Source organism: Haemorhous mexicanus, chromosome 1 (assembly GCF_027477595.1).
Source record: "Haemorhous mexicanus isolate bHaeMex1 chromosome 1, bHaeMex1.pri, whole genome shotgun sequence".
NCBI classification, from domain to species: Eukaryota; Metazoa; Chordata; class Aves; order Passeriformes; family Fringillidae; genus Haemorhous; species Haemorhous mexicanus.
Window position 1 is genome coordinate 94,106,897 of NC_082341.1, and position 22,968 is coordinate 94,129,864.

Genomic DNA, 22,968 nt, shown 5'->3' on the forward strand with positions numbered 1-22,968 from the left:
GAATATGGCTGCAGAGTGCTTTATAAAAGATATGCATGTTTGGGCACTTCAGGCACGCAGAGTAAGAAAACAGCAGGCCAGGATGCCAAAAATGAATAAAATCAACATAGTACCAAGGCAGACATCAGGGAATTGATCTCTGAGTTTAAAGCCCAAATAAATTATTTGACATCTGTGAATCTGCCAAGAGAGCTACTCATCTCGAAGATCCAGAGGGATGCAAGGGAGAAGCGAGAGAAAGAGAGTGCACAGGGTGAGGTGGGGTGGAGCTGCACAGTCACAGAGGCGTGCTGAAAGCAAAGGGATGCAGAGAGAAGAGGTGAAAGGCAGGGAGAAAGAGAGAAATTTAGCTTCAGATAGGTGATATAGGGAACAGTGTAAGAAAAATCAATGTGGAAGCAAGAACCACTTGGAAATATTAAAGGAGGAAGCCTGCTCTGCTATGTGAAATCTTGATTTTACAGTTGTTAAATCTGAGCTGTTGGGAAAGAGGAAACTGGCCAGAGCACCCAGCACAGCATTCTCTGTGTTTGGGCCTCAAAACCTCTTGAACCTAATTAAGATGCTTCATCACCATGAACTGAAAAATGTAATTATGAAGAAAGCAAGGAAGAATCTACTGATAAAATTGAAAAGAATAAATTCTAGCTGTTCCACTGGAAGAAGAAAAAAAGATAAAAGAATGGGGCAATGATAGTGACTGACATTCAGGAGAAGCCACTTCTAATTCACATGAGGATGTTTAAACTCAGTCATATAGTTTCCATGTATCTGTAGGTTTAGAAACAGATAACTTCTTTTTCTTAAGGGAAACATGAGAAAATCCAGTCTCTCAGTAAAGATGTAATTTTCAGAATATAGGGAAATATCCCAAAGGGGGAGTAACTAGGCAGATATCAAGGCATAGACACGGGGGCATGAAAAAGAAGACTAAGACACCAGCAGAGTAATGTGAAGAATAACAAAGAGATTTATCATGACTTATGAAGAACTGAAAACTGGACAGAAACACACTACTTACGAAGTAGTAGCTCAGAGTTTCATCTATTTAGCAAGACCTCAAAAAAAACAGAACTACCAAAAAAAAAAAAAAAAGGAAAAAAAAAGATAGCAAGAGTGAATAAAAAAAGAACAGAGAAAAATGAAACACAGGAAATCATGAAAAGCCTGTAGCTAAGTCCTCTTGATCAGAAGACTCCAGGTGGAGGGAGACCTTCCAGGAATTGGAAGAAACACACTGCCAAGGATCATGATGAGAAGAAACAACCTCTGCTTTTAGCAGAGCACAGTTCTTTGGAGGCAGATTTATGCTACTGACATGATTTCAGTCTTTCATCTAAACTGGAGGGAATACAGGAAGGGATGAGGAACATAAAAAACTGCCACAGGACAAGAAGTGATGACATTATCAGTAGAGTCGACATATTTGGCCATACAGTAAGGCTTAAAATTAGAAATAAGTTGTCTGCCACAGATGGGTTGGTGCTATCAAACAAGGAGATGACTACTTTGCTTACAAGGTCTTTGATAAGCTAGGCAGCTGTGATCTATGGCTTTTCACTTGAAAGTAACATCTCTGGATGTCAAAGGACTAAACAGTGTAATTACCCAAAAAAAAAAAACACTGGTAAAAGAAAACCACCCCGTCCTCCCCCCACTGGCCAAAAACCAACAACCACAACTACAGGTGAAATCCAGAGCAAAACCAGCTCAGCTGCAGTTGTCTTCATTTGTTTCAAGGACCATTTTAAAAAAAATTATTAAAAGAGGTAATGATCTGACAATATTTATAGTCTCAGCTGAAGCAAAAGAAGACAACTGGATATTTGCTAAACATACACTTCTTCACTTTCTGTGTCAACTGAAGGATAAAGATATCGACTGTTTCTAAACTATATTGTTGTGAGGTTACTAAAAAAGCTCAAAGGAAGCCCACAATAATACAACAGTAATAATAATGACAATTCTTCAAAGGATTTTTCTCCCAATAATAACTACTTGCAAAAGGAGAAATCAGGGTTTGGAGCACTCCAGTTTTACACAGAAGCCTCACCAGGAGAGCCTGATTAATGAACAATAGCTAAAGAAGCAGGTGCAGTATCAACCTTTCTTCTTTATCTCTTCCATCTTCCAAATTACTAGAGAGAACTCTACACAAAGGAATAAGATTATACATTTTATACACATCCTTATAATTTATATCCCCAAAATAGATTTAATGCTAATCTCTAAGTCTTTCATGAAGAGAACAAGATCTGCAGATCATGGCTCCCTTAAATTGTTGTATCATGGCCCATGTTAAGTAGGGGGATAGTTGGTGTGAATACAAAAATCCAGAAATTAGAAAATTAATTATTTGTGTTACCAGAACAAAGCTTGCATGTGTCAGTTGGCACAATGGGTTTTTCCTAAAAAGATAAAATAACATAAAACAACAGCTCAAGAATGAAATTTAAACACTAGAGAGAAGAAGGATTCAGGAAATTACATGCTCAAGGAGTTAAAAATAGTACCTAATAAAAGTAAGCTGAATCTGGGCTACTAAGAGAGCAGTAATTGAGTACACAAACAGATACAGAAAATACATGTTTGTGAGGTTTTTTTAAGCAGTAAAATATTAGCTCAAAAGCCAAATGGGATTAAAGAGCAACACATTCTTCTACCAGCGAACAGCCACTAACAAAAAGCAGTTACACAGCTTAGCAGGCCCTGTGCTTTTACCAATTATTGTAAAAATCTCTTTATCTGTCATCTGCTAAGCTGTGTAGTTACTACAGATGGTTGGAAGTAGTAGTTTTGCCAAAGATGTGAAACTGATAAGGAAAGAACAGGATGAAAAAATAACAGGACAACTTTTAAAGGCAATTGAAAGTATAAAATCTGGCAAGCCTCCAGGAATGCTGCCTTTGAATGTAATTTTATGAAGTATGTGAAATGACAGTAGCTTTTCCTTGATATGTTTGATGGTGTTTTGCCTGAGGAAGAACCTATCCTATCTATAGAAGAAGCTGCCTTGTGTTCTCCCTGCAGCTGCCTTTGTCTTCTCCCTAAAACGAGAAATGCCCTCAGACTATACAACTGACATCTCATTTGCTGAAGATCACTGCATGTCAAATAATCTTTGAAGAGAACAGCAAAAGATTAGAGACTTATTTTTTCTATTCTCAACTGATGAATGTTCAGCTACTGAACTTGATGTGTATGAGTCCTCCTCTTAAAATGGACCACTTTTCCTCATGCTAGTCAATAAGCATGAGCTTTAGGCAATTACACTCGTTGTTCCCTTTTTGATTTATTAAAGGAAGTAAACAGCAACATATTTATTGACTCTTCTACTAATAATGTTTTTTTGTAAAGCCTTTTGAATAAACAATAAGATGTCATGAATTTATTACAGGAGGAAAAATCACAGAAGCATAATAAAGACTATTGTCTTGCTCACAAATTTTCTACTATCAACATTTAATGACAAATTACTTATTTAACATAAATTAATGTCAAAATATTATTCTGTGTGTGCCTAGACAACTACACACTCCCAAAATATCGAAAGTTATCCCATTAGAAAGCATCACATGCCAAACAGGTAATAAATGCTATCAAATGTCTGGAAATGAAGTATCAGGAAATCTAGAAAAGATACATAATGATATTCAGCAAATGCCAAACAAATCTGGGATCAGACGGAAGTAAATAATAGAATAACACAGCAAAAAATGGAAATCAGAGTGATTCTTTTGCCAAAGGTATCTTCCATCTTTCTATTTTTTCCCCTTCTTTCTGCAATTATTCCAGAAAGAACTACCCTGGCAAAAATGCAGAGAGCATCTTTACAATTCCCCATGAACTACAAGGCGAGCAATGGAGCGAGCATGCCAATACTTCGTACAAACCCAACAGCCAACTAATGCTTCTGCATCTGTGCAAAAGCCAGGCAGATAAAAGCTCCTGTAGATAGAAGCTGACATGCTGGACTAATGCAACATAAATGCTTCCACAAGAAAGTTATGGCAACCCACTATAAATTACTCAGAACAAATATTCTCCAAAACGATTTGAGGATGAGCAGGAGGACAGAGCAGAAGGTGCTTTCTTTCCTTTCCTAATGGCAGCAATGAAATGAACTGTAAGCTTCATCACGAACATGCCAGTTTGCAACATCAGGGAAGACAATTTATGCATATGGTAGGCCACTTATTCACCAGACTCTAAAGCTCTAATCATAGCTTTAAGCATAAAATCAGCTTTAACTGCCACTTTATCCTGTGGCTCCAAACCCTCAAGAAAACACCACATTTTTCAGACCTCTGGGATTTTTTATGTTGCTTGTTTCAAACAGAAATTTTGCCTTACTTGCTTATCTTTAACTAAGAAACAGTCACTCCACCTAACTTGGATTAATCATTCCATATGGTGTGAGATAATAAATCTAATAAAGAAATGTACATGTAAGTCACAGGGAAGGTACAAGTAGCACAAGTAGCATAGTGGTCTGTCCAGCACAGAGTTGCTTAAAAGAATGGCCGTACCCTATAAGAAGAGATTTTTGGTCCACACCTATTCCTGAAAAAAATCTGTGTTCTGATGACCAAAACATTGTGAATGTGTGGTATATTTGTTAAATAATCTCTGCCCCCTAAAGTCAAATGCATGACTCTGACATTTCCTCAATAAATAATTTCATTCTGGAAAAGTGTTTAAATTTTAAATTTACCTTAATATAATTTAAAACAAATAAAGCAACAGCTTTGGTTGTTGATTTAAAAATAAATGTACTTGCAAGAAGACAGTCAAGCCTAAGTCTCTTTCCCATTTTTTAAAATGTATAAGAGAACAGAGAAATTGTTCACCCAGTCTATTTCCAATCTATTCAAAGTAAGATTTATGTACATGCATTAAAAAAAGCATACATTTCAACATAGTATGTATATATGTACAGAATATGGTTAAATAATGACAAGCAAGTAAGGTACAATTTTTTACATGACAGATGTGGACAAATTTTAAAACATTATGCACCGCATTGCTGGGGTGTAATCTAATAAACAAGTATTTTGAACATAATGATTTTTAAATGAGATTTTCATCTTCAATAAAAACAGTGTCACAGACATAGAGATCTATAATTTTCTTTGCCACTATATATAGGAGTAAGAACAGCTGCATATTGATCAAAGGAAAAAAATCCCGAAATCAGAAGAACAGTCAAGGAAATACAGAAGATTCTTTAACAGGAAACATTAACCCATCAAGTATGTTCCCACTGAGCACAGAACAAGCAGATATTTAAATATATTTGGGGTTTTATATTTCCATTGGTGTTGAAATGATATCTGTCCTAGAATATATCTTTGTCCAACCTAATTGTAAATTAAATGCTTTCAAGACATATCTGGTTTGATAAACATGACTCAGTTGTTTCACTCAAACCACAAACATGGTTGTCGGTCAGTGAAATGAGGCTAATAATAATGATGATACATTTAACTACATTAAACATAAAAATATTACATATTGATAGAATTGAAACTCTGACACAAACAAGAAAAAACATCACTTTTGTCATCACTTTCATGATGTTATTTACAAAGCTGTGATTTGAAAAGCCATTCAAGCTTCCCAGATGAATAAAATAAATACTTATTTAAAGTAAGGGAAACTCACTCAGCCTCTCAGAAAGGGAAGAGGATGAGCTCCAGTCCTTCAGTTGCAAGGAGATGGGTACCAGTCTCTGGAGTGTGAGTCACAGGCTCCCTCCTGGGATGCCACACTTGTGTTTGCTTGAGGCAAAGAGGGAATTGTCTCAGAAACCAGTCCAACAGCAGCACAGCTGTAACATCTGCAAATATGGCTGAGTGCTGCAAAGACTTCCATCATTCATGGGGATAAAAGGGGAAAACAAAAAGCAATGTTGCAACGTCCTGTCAGAGCGTTGGAATTGTTGCCTTCAAAAGCCACAACCTGAATATTTAAGTTCTCAGCCACTGATTGTTAGTGAAAACATACAGCATTACACAGATTTCACTGTGAAATTAATGACTATGGAGTAGGTAAGGAAATCCAGTAAGTTCCAGAGCCTCATTTGAAAAAAGATTTAACAAAAAAACCCCCACCCAATCAAAAAAACCAAAACTCAGCCCACAATAAATTACTCTTTTATGGGCAGTCAATACTCAGAGTTAAGAGCCAAACACATCCCAAGATTTAAGCCACTTATATCGATATTTTTGTCATTGATTTAAACCAGGAGAATCTTTAAAGCTCAAAAGCCAGTCTAAGTAATGAAGTATTCAAAACCAAAGAAAAACATAAAATAGTTTATTAGTGACTTAAAAGTGCCAGCTGTAAAGTGAGCCACTATATCTTGCCCTAGCACAGCATTTGGCCCTAGCCATTCATTTGTTACTTCTACGGAACCTTTAGAAAGCAAAGAGCCTCTTTTTGAAGAAACAACTCATTTTTTTCACCAAGCTGCTCAGCTGAAACACTGCTTCATGAAATGTCTGCCATTCTGTCTAACCTTCAGTCTCTTTCTGTACAAACACATGCATACACACGTACCTGTATATATGTCCATGAATGAATACAAGCTTCCCCAACACTTTCAACATTTTTAAGAGTTAACAGGGTTAACTCTTAAAAATGTGTCAGGTTCACAGAAGTTTCATTGAGACATAGACTAAGAAGGTGCAAGGTCATGGTTCAACTGAAGGCCACTGCGAGTTTCTTCTCCCAGTGACAACCTTGAGTGAGCAAAAGTGGAAGGGGGGGACTCTGAAAGTGAACTAATACAACCACTTTAAAAGCTCCCAGATTCAGAGAAATTCCCAACAAGAGGTGCTTTAAGCAGACAGAGGACACACATTGTTTTTCCCCCATAGCTGCTCCAGTAGCTTTGTGGCCCATACACAGTCCCGCTACCTTAAACAGATTTTCATCGACATAACCAGGTGTGTCATTTGGTGCTCTACTTCCTTTATAAGAACAAGACAGGATCTTTGCCAATGTGAATGATTTTATGGTGCCCCTACCTTCCCACATTTGACTTGGGACTACAAAGTGATACAGTAGTTCATTCAAAAGAAAAAAGTAAAGGTTAAGAGAAGATAATTGCTGACTTATTGCAGAAACATCACAGATATATTGTGGATATACACCCAGGAGTGGATTACTAATAAGCAAGTAAGCAAGTAAGTAAGTAAGTAAGTAAATAAATAAATAAATATAAACCTCTCTAAAAAAAAAAAAGGCATTACTAAAGTTTTGGTACTGTCTACATCAATAACTTGAGGAAGGTATTACCATCACATTAATGACTGTCACTTGGATGGACTGCAGACACTATAAAGAGAAGAGCCCAAATAGGAGCAGAAAGATAATAACCCAAAAAGTGACACAGTGGGAAAAAAGTGACAATAATTCTACAATACAAGCAATAATACAACAACTGAGAAACCCAGTTCTTAAAAATTATTCACATCTGGAAAGACCTGATGATACAAAGACCTGGGGATGACCCAGGCTACAAATTAAAGATTTGAAACTTGTACTTTGAAGCAGGGGAATAAGAAGCATCTATGTTCTCACAACCAACTCCAATTTTATATTTGCACCAGGACAATCCATAACCAAAGCCACCCAAAAAACCTCAATCCAATGCAATCCAAAAACACAATCACAAACAAAAGAAAAAAGAAAATGAAAAAAAGAAAAAGGAGCTCATTAACAGGAGAAAAGACAAACCTACTTACTAAAACTGAGAGAAAGATGGAGGTGGATCTTAGCTACTGTTCAGTCTAATGTAAAGGAAACAGAGGCAAATGAACCCATCAAGTCTTATTAATCTCCAGTCTCCAAGACTCTGTACATTTTCTGTTTCTTTTTCATTTATACTAGAGCACTGGAATTATTTTTATTAAAGTTGGGGAGGGATATTTTAGAAATTTTTTTACTATTATTTAGTCAATAAGCAAGTTAACTTGGTAAGAGGAAAAGGAGGTCATACAGTATTCAGAGAGATACAATACTTGTTTTCTTTTTTCCCCTCCAGTGCTCTGTATTGAAATCTGAAAAGCCTGTTTCAGATTCTGCACGTTGCTATTGCACACGTAATAATAGGACACACTGGCCTTTGATACAATTCTCTCCAGGGAACAAAAGCTTCCTTTGGCACAACTACAGCCACTGCTTGTTGTAGGTTACACATGTCTTTCCAGTCAAGCATGATTAATAACTGTTAAAAAAAATGCTCATGACCTATGGCAAGTATTCTTTCAACTATAATACCAGCATTATGGGCTCTGAATCTCAGTAATTTTAAAATGTGCTTCTACAATGGAACTATAATTTAATTACTTTTTCTGCAGCCTGTTCCATTTTGTTTCATCACTTTGATTGCACCATGCACTTGGCAGCTTATGGAAGACTGCATCTGCCTCCAGGATTATTTCACTGGGCTCTTTCGACATCTGTTTCTGAAAATGACTTTATTTGCAGTGGCATAAAGAATAATCAGAGACTCGTTTAATCCAGATAAATTGGAAAAGAGAGAGACACAGAGACGGAGTTGGAGACAGGGAAAAAGAGAAAGCAGATCTATGCTGCATGCTGCAGAAGACGTCAAAATAATCTCTCCTCTTCCTGTGCTTCTGCAAATGTTGTTATCTGATGGATGATATGATACATGAAAAGATGAGTGACTAAGTCAGTTCCCTTTAATGTTTAGGGGGAGCCCATAGATGGAATACATTCTAGCTAAAGCTTCATGCTGTGCTTGATCAGTTTAATAAAATTTTCATGAATTACATTTGCAACCTCATCCACTGAGAATCACAATGCAGTCTGAAGTGATCCGTAACAGTTGACAAAAGTCCTTGTAATAAATGAGCTAAATCCAGGCTCCAGCCTGACCTGACATCCTTCCAAAGGCAGCTACAGCCAACACCTGTTGCCGAGTGCCACTGCACAGCTATGGGCCGAGCACACAGCTCAGCATAACTTCCCAAATACCAGCACTCGTGAACTGGGTCACCTGTGTATCAGATGACCAAGTTCAAGGCATCTGTAACATGCCCATGCCTGCCTGAGCTTTGATTCAACACAATGGAAACCAGCATTGTTGACTCCTGTTTACTTTTGTGTTATAGATGGATTTGTTAACCCACAACCATTTAAAGCAGTTAAAGATGTGCCCTCTAAAAGATCACAGGTGTTGGCCAGGTATTATTTCATTTTTTTGTTCTCTTTGCCTGTTTTTTTGTGGAGGGTGAACATATACTTGTCAAGACACATCCACTGCCTCCCTAAGAACGTTGCAGGAAAGCAGCTCTGCCAACAGAAGCAGACAGCAAGGCTTTAGGGACAAAGCCCACTAAAATTCTAAGTGCTGGAGTGCTAGACCATAAGGATAACAAGTGAAACAATTCCTAACACTGTCTTACTTTTGAGAGTTTCAAATCTTGCCTGTCTTGTGCTCCTTTCTTTTTGGAGATTTTTTCCTGTTATTTGCTGGTCTTCTGGGCTATATTGCTGCAGCAAGCACATCAGAAATTAACTGGTTTGGACACATATATTTCCTAGGAATTACTTAAAGACAACTCCAAGCAAGGCCCTGCTGTTCTCTGGAAAACAGTGAAGAAAAATCATCGTCCCCAGAAGTAACAGGTATCATGCAAACACACAATAGCTGGACATGGTGCCCATGCTCTTTGCTGTTATCCCCATGAGAAGGTCACAAAAGGGAAAAACAAAAAATTCCTCCTCTTTCTTCTGTATTGCACTGCCTCACCCTTCCTCAGCAAAATACAGCAGGTGAGCTGAGGACATGAAAAAAATCAAAGTTTCCACATTGTTGATCTACTTACAGGCAATACAGGAAGCAAAACTCTGGCAACCAGTGCGCTAGTAACTTGGCAAGCTTGACAATCTGCATTTGGAAGTCTGGTTATTTTCATAAAAGACATAATCCCCAAAGTAAACAACTCAAACTTTTGGAAGGAAACAGACCAAACCAAAAATTTGCAGTTAGCAAAAAGGAAAAGAATCATAAGTGTATTTTGCTGATTAATTACTTGAAACCCAGTAGATCTCTCTGCCCCTTTCTAACCAAGGTCCTTGATACCACTCTGATGTCTGAAGATGAGGTGAAGATTTGAGAGAGGATATCAGCTATGCACAGAAGTTTTGTAATCAGCTAATCAGGTAGGGAAACTGCCCTGAAGAGAGATATGTTCTAGTGACAGAGCATGCTGTGAAAGTCCTATTAAGAGACTATTAACAATTATTTTGTTTCTTTTTTTTTCCTTTTAATTTAGACAAATTTAATTCCTCCCCTCATTTTCCATCTCACAACCTTTGGCTGTAACACAGCAGTTGCACAGGGCCAGTGGCCACGCAAAGAAATTACTCACTGCTTTTCTAGAGCTTCAGTGTAAAATGTACACAGCATAAGAGACAGAGAGTCTGACAAGACTTTGTTGTCTTGCCAGTATTACCAAAGAACAAAAGCCATCATGCTTAACTAGCAATTCTCCCTAAAGAATTTGTAAGGATGTACTGTTTAACAGCCAAGGTGAAAACTGATTTTCCTCTGAAGCTCCAGCTTGTGACCACTCCTGGACAAGGAAGAGATGCCTGTGCTGTGCTGCTGGTCCGATGTGGCTCGGCAGCAACTCTTCCATTAAAAAATGCTCTTAAGGACAAGGTAAATGTTTGAACACTTACCTTAGCTTAGCCACATGAACTCGGAATGAAGCTTTCAAACCACTGGTAGCAACTGAAGAGAGAGAAGCCAAAGCACTCCCTTTAGCACTGATAATAAAAGCAGTTTATAAGGTCAGGGTCAAGTCAGGACAGGGCAGCATGGGGGCAAGTGGCTCTTTACTCAGGTTACTTAAGAGAACAATAGAGGTGTCAGCTTGTTGCATGTGGTGATGCCAGTCTGCCTTCTTTAAACCAATTTTTTAAGAGGTAAAACTTTAGTTTTGAGCAAATTTGAATAAACCGCTTGGAAAGAGTGGAAATTCAGTGGAAATTGGTTTGGGTCTTGTCACATGATCAACAGTCCTCACCGGGGAAGAGCTCTCTTCCTGTAACCACAGGTTCCTATCCAGAACACCTGAGACCTATCTCAGGGAGTGGCAGGAAGAACAGCTCATGCTCTAAGACATTTCCACTGAACTCCAGCAACAAGAGGAATTCAGTTTATGCAGAAGCACAGCCTGCCTTTAGCCCACCAATCCTGTCTTAGGTGGGGCACAGGAGCAATTTTTTGAAGACACCATAAAGGCTACACTATAACATGGAATAGCTTCTCCAAGAGTGAAATCTTTGTGCGCCAGCAGAAACAGCAGAGCCTCCTGAGCATCTTGATATTGGCAGGTCTTTAGCTACCTAGCTGACTGTAAAATGGAGTGATTGAGGCTCCTAATTTCAAGCACATAAAGGATCCTGGAACCTGCCCCGTGTGGACACAAACATGAAATCTAGCTGTCATGAAACAAAATGTTGTCTACAGTCATTCTATTTGAAAGATCTTATGTATAGGACAGTCATCTTCCAGCAGCTGCTCACAGGCACTGTCCAAGGCTTTCTGGAATCAATTAGGTACACCCAACAATGCATCAGAAGAGATGTTCCATATTATTGCTCTTAGGTCAGCACCAAAGGAGGGCCTCTCTACAGCATACCAACTATTCCTCATCCCTTTCCCCTTGACGTGCTCTATCAAAATTAACCATTGGTCTTGCAGCATTTAAGAAAATCTACTTAAAACTGCTTTCTGATGCAATGGATTTTCATCTACAAGGATCTTACTTGTACCTCCTTGAAGTGAAATCAATTTATAGTGGTTGAATGAAAATCAACTGTGTTTGTCAGAAGCAGACCTAGTTTCTGTCTGTGGCTATCCTTCAGCTCAGGAGAGGAGAAGTTATAAGATACAAAAGGAAAATGATCTGTGTGGGAGGCTTCACTGTGCTCTGCTTAATTAGCTGCTGTTCAATATGAGAAACACAGCAGTGTGCACCCTCATGTCCACACACAAGCTTGTAGAACCAATGTGCACTAGTAACAGGGTTGATGTATCTTCTTCTGGAGTATGGCACCAAAACATTGCCAAGAGGAACTAGTCTGCATTACTTTATAAAACAAATCACGATTTTCCCAGACTGCAACAGCCCCAAGCAGATCATCTAAGTTTTCAACTGCTTCCACAAAGTGGAAGCTCTGTCTTTGCAACAGCATTCAGTCACGCCATCTACAGTCTTCCCAGACTGTACTGTAATGTAAAATCAAGATAATTGAGAGATCAGCCATGCAATACGCATGCACATATATGTCTGTTCATTCTGACAGAGTCCTACATGCATAAAACTGCTTGTATCAGCCCCAACACTCCTCCAGCGCTCGGAGACGTTATTCTGACCCCATAAAATGCAGCAGCAACCACTATTTCCTCACACAGTCATTCTATACACAAATGTCAGATTATGTATTGTTCTTCCCAGTGCAAATGTCAGTTTGGATTGGCCATAGGCTGCAGACGTGCCCCAGATTATTCTGGGTCCCCTATGGAGCTGAGGCACAAATTCTCAGCACCTCACAGGATGAAAAGCCTTTGCCACAGTGACAGGCAAGGGTACACGTGTCTTGCCTTTCTGGCATGGAAGAGGCACAAATAAAATATTAAGTCCATGCACTTTTGACCCGTAAACTGCAGCACCAAACAAAAGCAGGGCAGCACTGCTGCAGAAGCACAGTTTCTGTGGATATATAAAATTAATGATCCAGCTTCCCTGATCTGTGAGAACAAGTGAGTGCAGACTTGAGGTCACAGGGATGGCTTTTCTGGGCACAAAGTGGACCTTTGAGGAGGGTATCAGGCATATAAAAACCATGTAAAGGAGAACAGCACAACACTTGGTGGGTGACTTCTACAGAAAAACACTCCTTTACAGTTTCTACAGCAACCTGTTGATAATGAAAGGCTGATGGTAGATGTCTGTGAAATAAGAGGGTGAAAACCAAGGCAATTTAAGAAAGGATATATCAGACATACCTGATGTGTTAATTGTTTCCTTCTGTTTCTCTTGATTTCCCTGTGTTCTAAATAGGAAAGGTGGTGAACCAGTCTGAAGGATTTACTGGGCTTTACTGATAGCCTCCACAAGGCTCTACTTCACAATTTCTCATTGTGACATATTTGGTTAATGGCAAAATTGAAGAAAAACTATGTAGACAGTCTGGAGATGTTGAACCTAATAATTTTAATAATTTTGTGTGTTTCTTGTTTTTTTTTTTTTTCCCTGAAGTCTGAGATGCATAAATTCTGTTGAAACATAAGGACCTTGGAAAAGAATTACACAGGGAGTTTGTTATTATGGCTAGCTAAACAAAAACACCCAAAACTTCCAAAATCACATCACTGCCATCATTTCTTCAAAGATGTAGTTTTAAAGCCTAAGGCAGCATGTTTTATATGAGGTGGGTATGTGTTAATAGAGGGATATCTGTAATGACATCCCCAAGCCCTAGGCAAACTCCCCTCACTCTGAGCCTGCCTTCTTCCCTGCTATAGGTCTCTGCCATTTAGTTCAAAACTCAAAAGCCAAATATTCTGAATTTCTGCAAGGTGCTTTGTTAATAATTCCTAAAGGAAAAACTAGTCTAAAGGTTTTATTTCTTTTACCTAAAAATATGTCAAATATCAGTTGCCGCTGAAAAACAGCGGAAGCCAGTTCTCCAAGGAGTACAGACAACCAAGATAACTGCAATACTGAAATGTTACTGTACTCTTAATAGTAATAGCAAAAATAATAGCAAAACAACAGAGCAAAGCTGACTAAATACTTAAGAAGCAGTACTTTTCAGGTCATGCAAAAACAAAAAATCTGAGTCTTTTTATTCCCTGAAGCTGTTGTAGAGGAATATTTACAGCTTACATGCTCTTCTCCCTCCCCCACACACCCTCTCACATCACTCCCCTGTTGCTGACATCCTGGCACTTCTGAAAATTACTGTTTTGTCATCCAACTTTAGGAAGTAAATGCAAAACTCAATGGATCTTACCTTCTCCCTACCAATGGACTATTAACACAACCTAGCTAGTTTGACTTTTAAGTGCAGACTGAATCCACTAACACCTGCATTCTTTCATAAAATGAGATCTGTGGTAATTAATTTTGTCACCAGAGTCATCAGACCAGTTTCTTACTTGTGGCTATGAAATTCCTTTCAGATGACATACTTACAAAAAAAATTAAGAATCTATGTAGCGGAAGATAAAATGACTCACATATTCTAGGAAAATATAGGCTTGTAACTGAGACATGTAGGTTTGCTGGAAGCAAATTTGTGCACAGCCTATTACAAAAGGCATCTTGTTGGTCTCTCCCTTAAGTAACTGAGACAGGCTGCTTGCAAGATTTCCATGAAAACAGCTCTTTCATGGAAAATGGAGTTATTCTATTGCTGTTTCCTTTATAATTTTAAACAAAGAGTCTTATTTTTTGCACGAAGGGCATTCTGAATCCCACTTTCCAATTTTAATCACAAAACAGTTTTGCAGCATGTATTAGAATAACAATGGCTCTTCCCAGAGAGAGGTCTTTTCTGGATGAAGTAGCAGCTAGCAAATATCATGTAGCTGGTAGAATACCAAAGCAGGAACCCATGGCCATGCTCCCTCCCTTTACTCTTTTCAGATCTTGCCCAGAGCAGTTTCAATCTGAGCTTTAAGGGAAAAGTCCCTTTCCTTGGCCAGTTCTCTCCTTGCTTGAACATAAATGCCTTTCTCTGGACTGTGAGAGGAAGGAGTTGTGTCTTCCATGTGGAAGAGGGACACTGTCCCCTGTCCCTTCACCCCACAGCTAGCAATGACTGAAGACAGCACAAGCACTGAGCACACACACTACATAAAAAGGCAGAGTCACCCTGAAGCCCAGGTTCAGATGGGCAAAGCCCATGCCTGGCGTTTCCTCTGCTGGGTGCAGCCAGAATATACAGAAACCAGTCCAAGCTCTCAGGTGCAGCTGAAGTCATCAACCAGCTGTGCCATTTTCTATACTGCTGCTGTGCCCCAGATCCTGCAGGAATTCTGGCCAAGCCCAGGCCTGCTATTTAGACCTATAGATCCCACCATTGCCATCTCAAGTCTGAAAAAATTACAGCCCCGTGCTGCAAATTTTGCAGCCAATGAAGACAGTAACATCCCACGGACTATCTGGGGACTTACCAAGCTCAGACCAAGGGCATCAAGGCTTCCACAGCTACACAAGCCCAAAGCAAATGGAAACTACAGCAAGTCCTACATGTAGGCTTAGTGGTGAGAGCATTAGTCTGCTTTCTAGCAAGGGTTAACTAGATCAATACTGCAGGTTTCTGCCAGCATGGGCTATGGAGGGACAGCAATATGCAGCTCTTGGGCGCTAAACTCTGCCAATGCAACTTCCAGGCCAATATATGGCCAGAGCCACACACCAACCAGAAGCAGTTTACTGTGCTTACTGAGTGCAAGCTATAATGTACAAGCTTGATATTCAAAGCTGTAAACAAAGCAGGTGCCCTTAGTTTCACTGTGACTGAAAGTATACCGAACTGGGTCTTATCCTTGTAATACTACCTTGAACTCTGCAAGGTGAGCAGCCATTTACATCTTTAGTAGATTAAAAGTGCTGGCTTCATTTGAGTTTGTTTTTCTAATAAATTTAATTTTGAGGATTCCGTGTCCTTTTTGTTCTTGGTAGGTAAAAAGCTAATCCACTTATTTTCATACACATCCCTGTGTGTTTAAGGGGCTTTATGACCACACACTTTTTGTGACAGTTACAATTTATCATATACTGGCACCAAAGATTAAATCCAAAATCTTGCCAATCTGGAGAAGTTAAGGGATCACAGTGAACAATAGATTTAGATCAACCACTGCTTGTCAGCAGTTAGACAAACACCATGTTTTTATCCTGATTGTAAATTGTCTGTAAAGAAAATAAAGTTTTTCTAAGTGTGTTTGCCATTCTCTGGCATACTGGGTTTGATTTACCTAGCTCCAGGTTTATCCTGAACTGTTCACAGTGAATAACAAACTGACTGGACAACATACAGCATCTGGCATTCAAAGATGGCTGTGTGTGCACCCAACTTGGTTTATCCCATCATAGGGCAATCTGGCTTGAATTAACATTACAAAATAGTATGAATCAGTTTAATACAACCTGGTTTATAAGTACCTGAGGTACTGAGAGATCAAAATTTAACAGTTTGTTTAGAAGTTGCTGGTTTCAAACTATGGCTTCATGCATAATGTAATTACCCCTTCTAAACACTGATAAGTCTTTAAATGTGGCCATGAAGCTGAATTAAAACCTCCATGGCCACAGAATAAAAGATAATTTCAAATTAATCAAACATTCCCCCTCTATGCATATATGTGTGTGTGTGTGTGTGTGTGTGTGTGTGTGTGTGTATATATATATATATTCTCTCTCTCTATAAAAAAAAATATATATTTAAAAACTGTAAGTGACCCTGAGCCACTTACAGCTCAGACTCCCAATCTCCTGGTGCCAGAGCAGGCAAGCCCACATGCATGTTGTACATCCTTATCTCCCGTACACATGCTACTACTTTCACATCCTCAGCAGCCCCCTTCCATAACCTGACAGACAACAAGGAATATTTCATTACAAGAAACTGCTTTGTTTCCGTATACTATTTGGGAAGTGACAGATAATGGGTTTTTTTCCTGACAATTCCCCTTTCTCTTTCATTAGAAAACTCCTGAAAAGGTGCTGTCACATCAGAACAGTGGCATTGCACACCTTCACCCTGCAAAAATGAAAGCAGAGATACAGAAACATGTCATGTGATGACAAATGTAGTTTTAAGAAGTCTTCATACTTTTTTCTTTCTTTTTCTACTTCTTTTGTGCAGTCCTCCATCCCCTCAGTCATGCTGATGCAACCATACACTGTACAAACAAGCCGTACTGAACAAAACTGTACTGAAGTGAGAAAAGAAGATTAGAAAACCAAACCAAACCAAAAAATTAACCCAAATTCTGGGTCTGGTTTGTAGCACAACCCTACAAATAATCATCCAGCAGAGTGGAAGTGGGTGAAAAACAGTGCAGGAATGGAACCTTATTAAAATAGCTTTGCTGGCTGAGAAAACACTTGTGCAACTGCACTTGTCTACACAGAATGGATGGTAGTGAAGAATCAGATGCCACATTTTTCCCTAGTCGTTTTGCCCATTTCTAGCTGGCCAGGGTTAAAATTTTCTGCTGTTTTCATGTGACCACACAACAGCTTGCTATCTGTTTGTAATTCCTTGCTGGCTCTCAATCATGCTGACGCCGTCCATGAATGGAGGAGGACATTCTGGTGCTGAATGTCTCAGCAATGTGCCATGACCTGCCTTTCTGCTGGCAAAACAAGAGGAGTGGTCAGTTCTTACTACTGCCATCTTCGTCACTCTTAGAGCTGCAGTGTTCACTGTTAACCCAATTGGAAAGATCCATCAAATCACAAGGCTAAATTAACCTGCAGATTTTCTTCAGCAATTCACATATCAAAACATGGTGTGATCTCTTTTCTTTTGAAAAGAGCAGCATACATTGTTTTCCAGTAAGCTGTGACAGCTAAATGCTCAATATGGGCTGAAAAGTCAAGGAAAGAAAAACATATTTACAGTGCCTTCTTGTATATTAATTATAAGTCTCTAAGAAAATGAAAGCTTTATTGCAAACACATTTTGATTACTGAATGAAAATGTTCTTTCACATTTCAAAAATGTTTCAAGATCCTCAGAAAGAAGACAAAGTGTAAGCCTTACTGTTAAAATTACCACCTGCTCATCCTTAGAGAAATGGTACACAAAATGCTTATAGTGAATTTTAATGCAGTAGAAATGCCAACACTATTTCTCTAAGACAACTTTTTTCCCCTATTTTAGAAAAGCACTTGGACCCAGATGTTACCAGGTGAAATTCAACAGCAGATATCTTATCAAAAGCATGCCAAGCAACTTGAATTTATTTTAGTGATCTGCTGGCACTCCAGTGTAAATGGCTCAGTGTTATTAACTGAATTCTCCTGGCTCACCTGGAATGGATTTAAACCCATTTTTGTCCTGCAGGAAGAACCACACAAGAGTAATCTGATTAGTTTAGATGCTCCTGGAATGAATAAAGACGATACTTATATTGAAGTGTGTGGCAAGGAACAAGCACCAGCAGCAGGTATCCTGCTTTTCCCAAAGACCCAAAAACAAACTTTACCATTCTGTTTCTATGCCAGTATCCCAGCATGTCTTTGCACAACCATCTTATTCCAACAATTTTGCTAATGTGATTTTTGGAGATGGGTTGAAATCAAGACCTGAGCTGGGAATGCCAGACTTGGAAGTGTTGCTTCTCCCTAACTCTGCTGACAATTAGAAGTATTTCCACCCAAGGCCAACAGAAAGATTTAAGCGTCAAAACCGAGCCTTAGAAATTATTTCTATTTTTATTCTCCATCAAACAATATAATTACCAGGATTATATTCTAATAATTTGCAAATAAGGCTCTGCAAAATATCTGCAGTTCCTCACTAAGTGTCTCTAGATCAGGAATGGAGTATTGCTCTGGCCAGTTGGAGAGCATATGCCAGTGACCACAAAACCACAAAGATCTGAGCAGCTAAGGATTGCATGCTCCTAACATCTCCCAGTGGTCCTGCTTTCCTCAGTAGCCCTCTGATCCAACCTCATGACCCACATCCTGCCCACTCAAACAAAACCTGCATTGACACTTGTTCCAGGCTCTTGGCTCCAAACTCTCCTGTGCTGCCTGCTGCAGGCATGGTAGCCTGGTGGCCTTCTGCCAACACTACCTCCGGACCAGCATGAATTTTTCCACATCTTCAAACCTGGACAGACACCGCCTCCCTCTGCATAACAAACCAGAGAATGATCATTATCCACCACTGGCTTGCACCCTCCAGACTTGGGATTATAAAACATCCAAAGCTCAGCCTGTCCCACAGCTGCCCCCCAACCCTGCTTGCTGCTGTCACCGCTGTGCACCCTGTGTTGGGAACCTTGGGGACCAGAGCAGTCTGGCTTGCCCATGGCCAGTAGCCAAGAGGGACAGATAAGCCTGGCTGCACTTCTCCCTTCTCACACTTCTCAGAGTCAATTTCTAATCCCAGTGCTATCCTTCTCCCTGCCACCCTGGGGCAGTGCCAGCAGCACAGTCTCCTGTCTCCAGTTCATCTGATTTACACACAAGACTGTCATTTCCTTTCCTGAAGCCATCCTTGCTCTTCATCACACCATTTTCAATTCCTAGATTAACTTCTTCAACAACATCCTCATTCATTAGACCAAACTGATTCATGTCCTGAACACTGCTCATCTCATGCTCAAAGGGAATGCTGGTCCTCTGGAAAAACGGCTGCAATGATGTAATTCGGGACTGTAACACAATATGTATGAATAATAAGGCCAAATCAGAGGCACAGAAGAAACCACACATCTGGCTTTTCCTAACTTCTAAGAGCTTGTTTCTACCACTTAAAAGTTCTTTTCATGTTGGTTTTCAGTGCAATGCTACATACTCGTTGTTAAGCACTGACAGTGAGGTTAATGCCACAGTATAAACAGATATAAAGAGTCTCTGTCTTGAGAAATATCCTTTCAAGCAAAAAAAGATGCAGAAAGAAAAGAGACTCAGACCCTGTGGCCTCAAAGAACTTCATGATCACCTCCCACAACCAGCCAAGAAAAATCTACAGGCATCACAACCCTGAACCACTACTAGGGGACACACAAGAATTCCATCATCTGGAAATAAAGCTAAGCACAACTTAAGTCTATATTGTTACCAATCAAGTGTGGCAGCTCTTACAGCAGAGATATTAAATCCCTAGTGTTCAACCAGCCTTCATTCGTAAACACAGTCTGGATTGGTTTGGTTTTCTTTCTGAGCAAAACCTGCACAGTAATCCACCTCAGTATGGAGGCTATGCCCTAGCATTTACTTCATTAAGCTTCATAATTCTAATCAATAGCACATCCACTTTTGTTCTGCTTTACAATTACCATCACATAACATCACACACCAAGACTTTTTAAAATGAGAGTCAGAGCTGCATGCTAAAGACCAATGCAAAAAAAAAAAAAAAGCAGCACTACCTTTGGTTCTGCCCTCTTCTTCCTTGCAAGCCTTGCAACTGCTATGCTCACTGTTTCCCTTTCTAATAAGTGCAATTTAAATATGCTGAGAATTTTAGGCACTCAAAAAATTCACAGATATGTTTGAGCTTCTCAATATAAAGGCTCACTCTATGCTAAATTAAAAAGGACTGAATAATCATTTATTTTGAACAAAGACTCTTTTTGTTTTCTGAAGTTGTTGCTATGCACATTCATGTGAGAATATAACTTGATCACAGGAAACAAAAAAGCTTTGTAGTTTGCATTTTTTGGGCTTACAACCACAGTCCTGTTCAGAGTGGTCACAAAGACATCACTTGATTTTTCACCAATATTAGTAATGAAACAATCTTTTCTTGCTAATGCTTAGTGCTGCACAATTAATGTACAACTGCAATACAAGTGACATGTCTTTATGGGTCTGGAAGCCTGTTTTTTGTACAGTGTTTCTTGGTGTTTCAGATGCCAAGTGGTACCAGCCATAGGCAGTGGGTGATGGTTTACACGCTGTGCAGCTGTGCCCCTTCACAGCCAGTTCACAGAGTGCATGCCACATCCCAGACCTGCCCGTGCTGTCCCCAGCAGCCTTTTACTTTGCATTTTGGACATAGCATGATGTCCTCCATAGCATAAGGCAAGGCTGCCTCAGAGAAAAACCCTGCTCTCAGGGCAGATTTGTGTCATGAGTGATACAGCTGGGGGCAGAGAAGACCTACTCAAACCTGGGAGACATCACAGTGTGCTGCTGCCATGCTGTGCACTTGTGAGCATGCACCAGAAGCCAAAAGAGCTCTCTGGCCTCACACCAGACCTGGAACAACCCTGGGCATTTCAACAGCACAGGGTGTCTTCATCTGCAGTCATGCAGGTTTAAGTACTCACTTATAAATAGGTCTTAAGCTAAGAAAAATTAGTTTACAAAGTGTACTTTGCTTAAGAATAAATGAAACAGAGAGATGAATACATGATGTCACTCTAGAAGCTGAGGCAAAATCCCCCTTACATTTCTTACTGTTGAGGGAGGGGGTTTTTAGTAAGACACTCAAAACCTGGGACCAGTATTATCTTTTTTTTGACCACAATGAACCACCATCTTCATTAATGCTAGAATCAAAGAAAAACAGCTTTTAAAAGAAAAACTGCCTTTATCCAGTTACTGCTGGGCAAACATGGGAATCTGAGGCTGGAGAGGCAGGAAGAATTCCTCAATCCTCTTCCCAAAGAATCTGTGCTAAGAGTCTGCTTTAAAATTCCCAGGATGTGAAGGTAATGTCTTGTTCTCTACTGGAACATGAGCATATATGATGAGAGGGACCAAAGTGGCTCAGTAGTTCAGGAACAGCAAGCAATGCAAATAATTTCATAAAGTAGCACATACAGAGAGAGTCTTTTTGCCATAGCACAATATCAATGACTCTATGGATGGAGCACTTTTCATCTGTCATTGATCTATAATTCACTTTTTGTCACCCTCCGTTATCATACAGTTTAACATTGAAAGTAAACTTCATCCATCAGTTAACCTCATCTGACAACAGGTTGTGGTAATATTGCTTTATACATGTAAGAAAATAGGGTATCAATTAAAAACTTGGAAAGGACTGCCTATCTGAAGGACTTTCCTAATAAAATTAGATGTGTTTTTCTGGCATTGTTAATACTAATTTTCACTGAGTGTATATATTTCGTGACATTGTCTATCAGATGTCAGAATGCACCTAATTTGTTCACAGCAATTCTGTAAAACCTTGAGAACATGCAGACCACAACAACCTTCGTTGGGTCACTGGCAAAGTAGTGTCCACTCAGTTAAACCTGAAGCACAATTCCAAGTGTGTCACAGAGATGATGTCAGGTGAGAATTTGCACATGAGTTTGCTTAGGCAGTGGGATTAGTGCAGTACAAGAGAGGCCTTAACATGGTGCCTTTACCCTACTCTCTTTCCTTCTTATTTCTTCCGCTCAGACTAAAACATGGATACAATTTGCACTAAATAAAACTGCTTTGTTTACTTCCAAGCTTTGTAACAACTAGAAATAATGTCAGAAAAATAGAGGTACCTATTGTATAACATTTGGAAGCCTTAATTGAAATCAGCACCAGTATTTTCTGCCCCTCAAGCCCCCTGTTTCCAGGACAACAGGGAACTAGAATAATGTATAAAGTCAAATTCTCAGGATGTAAAAAACAACAACAAGGCTCTTGCTTGCCTGAGTTTTTGGCTGTTGAGTTTGGTTCTGCTCTGTTAAGCTAGGATGAAATCACAGCAAACACTACACTAACTCCTCTGTTAATCAACAGCCTGCTTTGCAACTGCACTTTTCATTCCCACAAAAAGTGCTGCATTTCCACAAAGTATCACTTGTAGTAAGGCATTCAAACATGCTAATCGCAGCTTTCCCTCCCAGGGAGATATATGAGCTTACTCTGAATTAGGTAAAAGGCTTCTGAGTTGATTTCCTTTTGTTACTGTTATTGCAACTTTGAAAAAGTAGAATTTGTTTTGCCAACTAGCACAAGTCCAGCTCAAGAACGGCGATGACACTCCTATATGCTTTACCAAGTTACACATAGCCCAGTTAGGTTAACAGTGTCACAAAAATGCAGAGAGGAGGGGGTAGGGAAGAAAATTTCTTCAGCCGTCTGTTTTTTTCCACATTTAGGCTTGTGTGCATTGGCTACGATGGGAATGGGATACAGAAGTGACAGTGGACTGTGCAAAGCAGATGTGATTGTAAATTGCAACATATGCAAATCCTCCAGTATAGCT

At 39.4% G+C, this 22,968-nt stretch overlaps 1 protein-coding gene across 18 annotated transcripts in view; it reads right to left on the minus strand.

Moving 5' to 3' along the window:
- Positions 1–22,968, minus strand: part of LOC132332309 (poly(rC)-binding protein 3-like) — a 497,066-nt gene that overhangs the window by 65,668 nt on the left and 408,430 nt on the right. The window contains exon 1 of one of the 18 annotated variants that reach the window (XM_059856487.1): positions 10,723–10,774. The exons of the other annotated variants lie outside the window; for them this stretch is intronic. The gene's annotated coding sequence lies outside the window, so the exon portion shown is untranslated. Of the gene's footprint in view, positions 1–10,722; positions 10,775–22,968 lie in introns of those variants that run through there. 18 annotated transcript variants of the gene reach the window in all.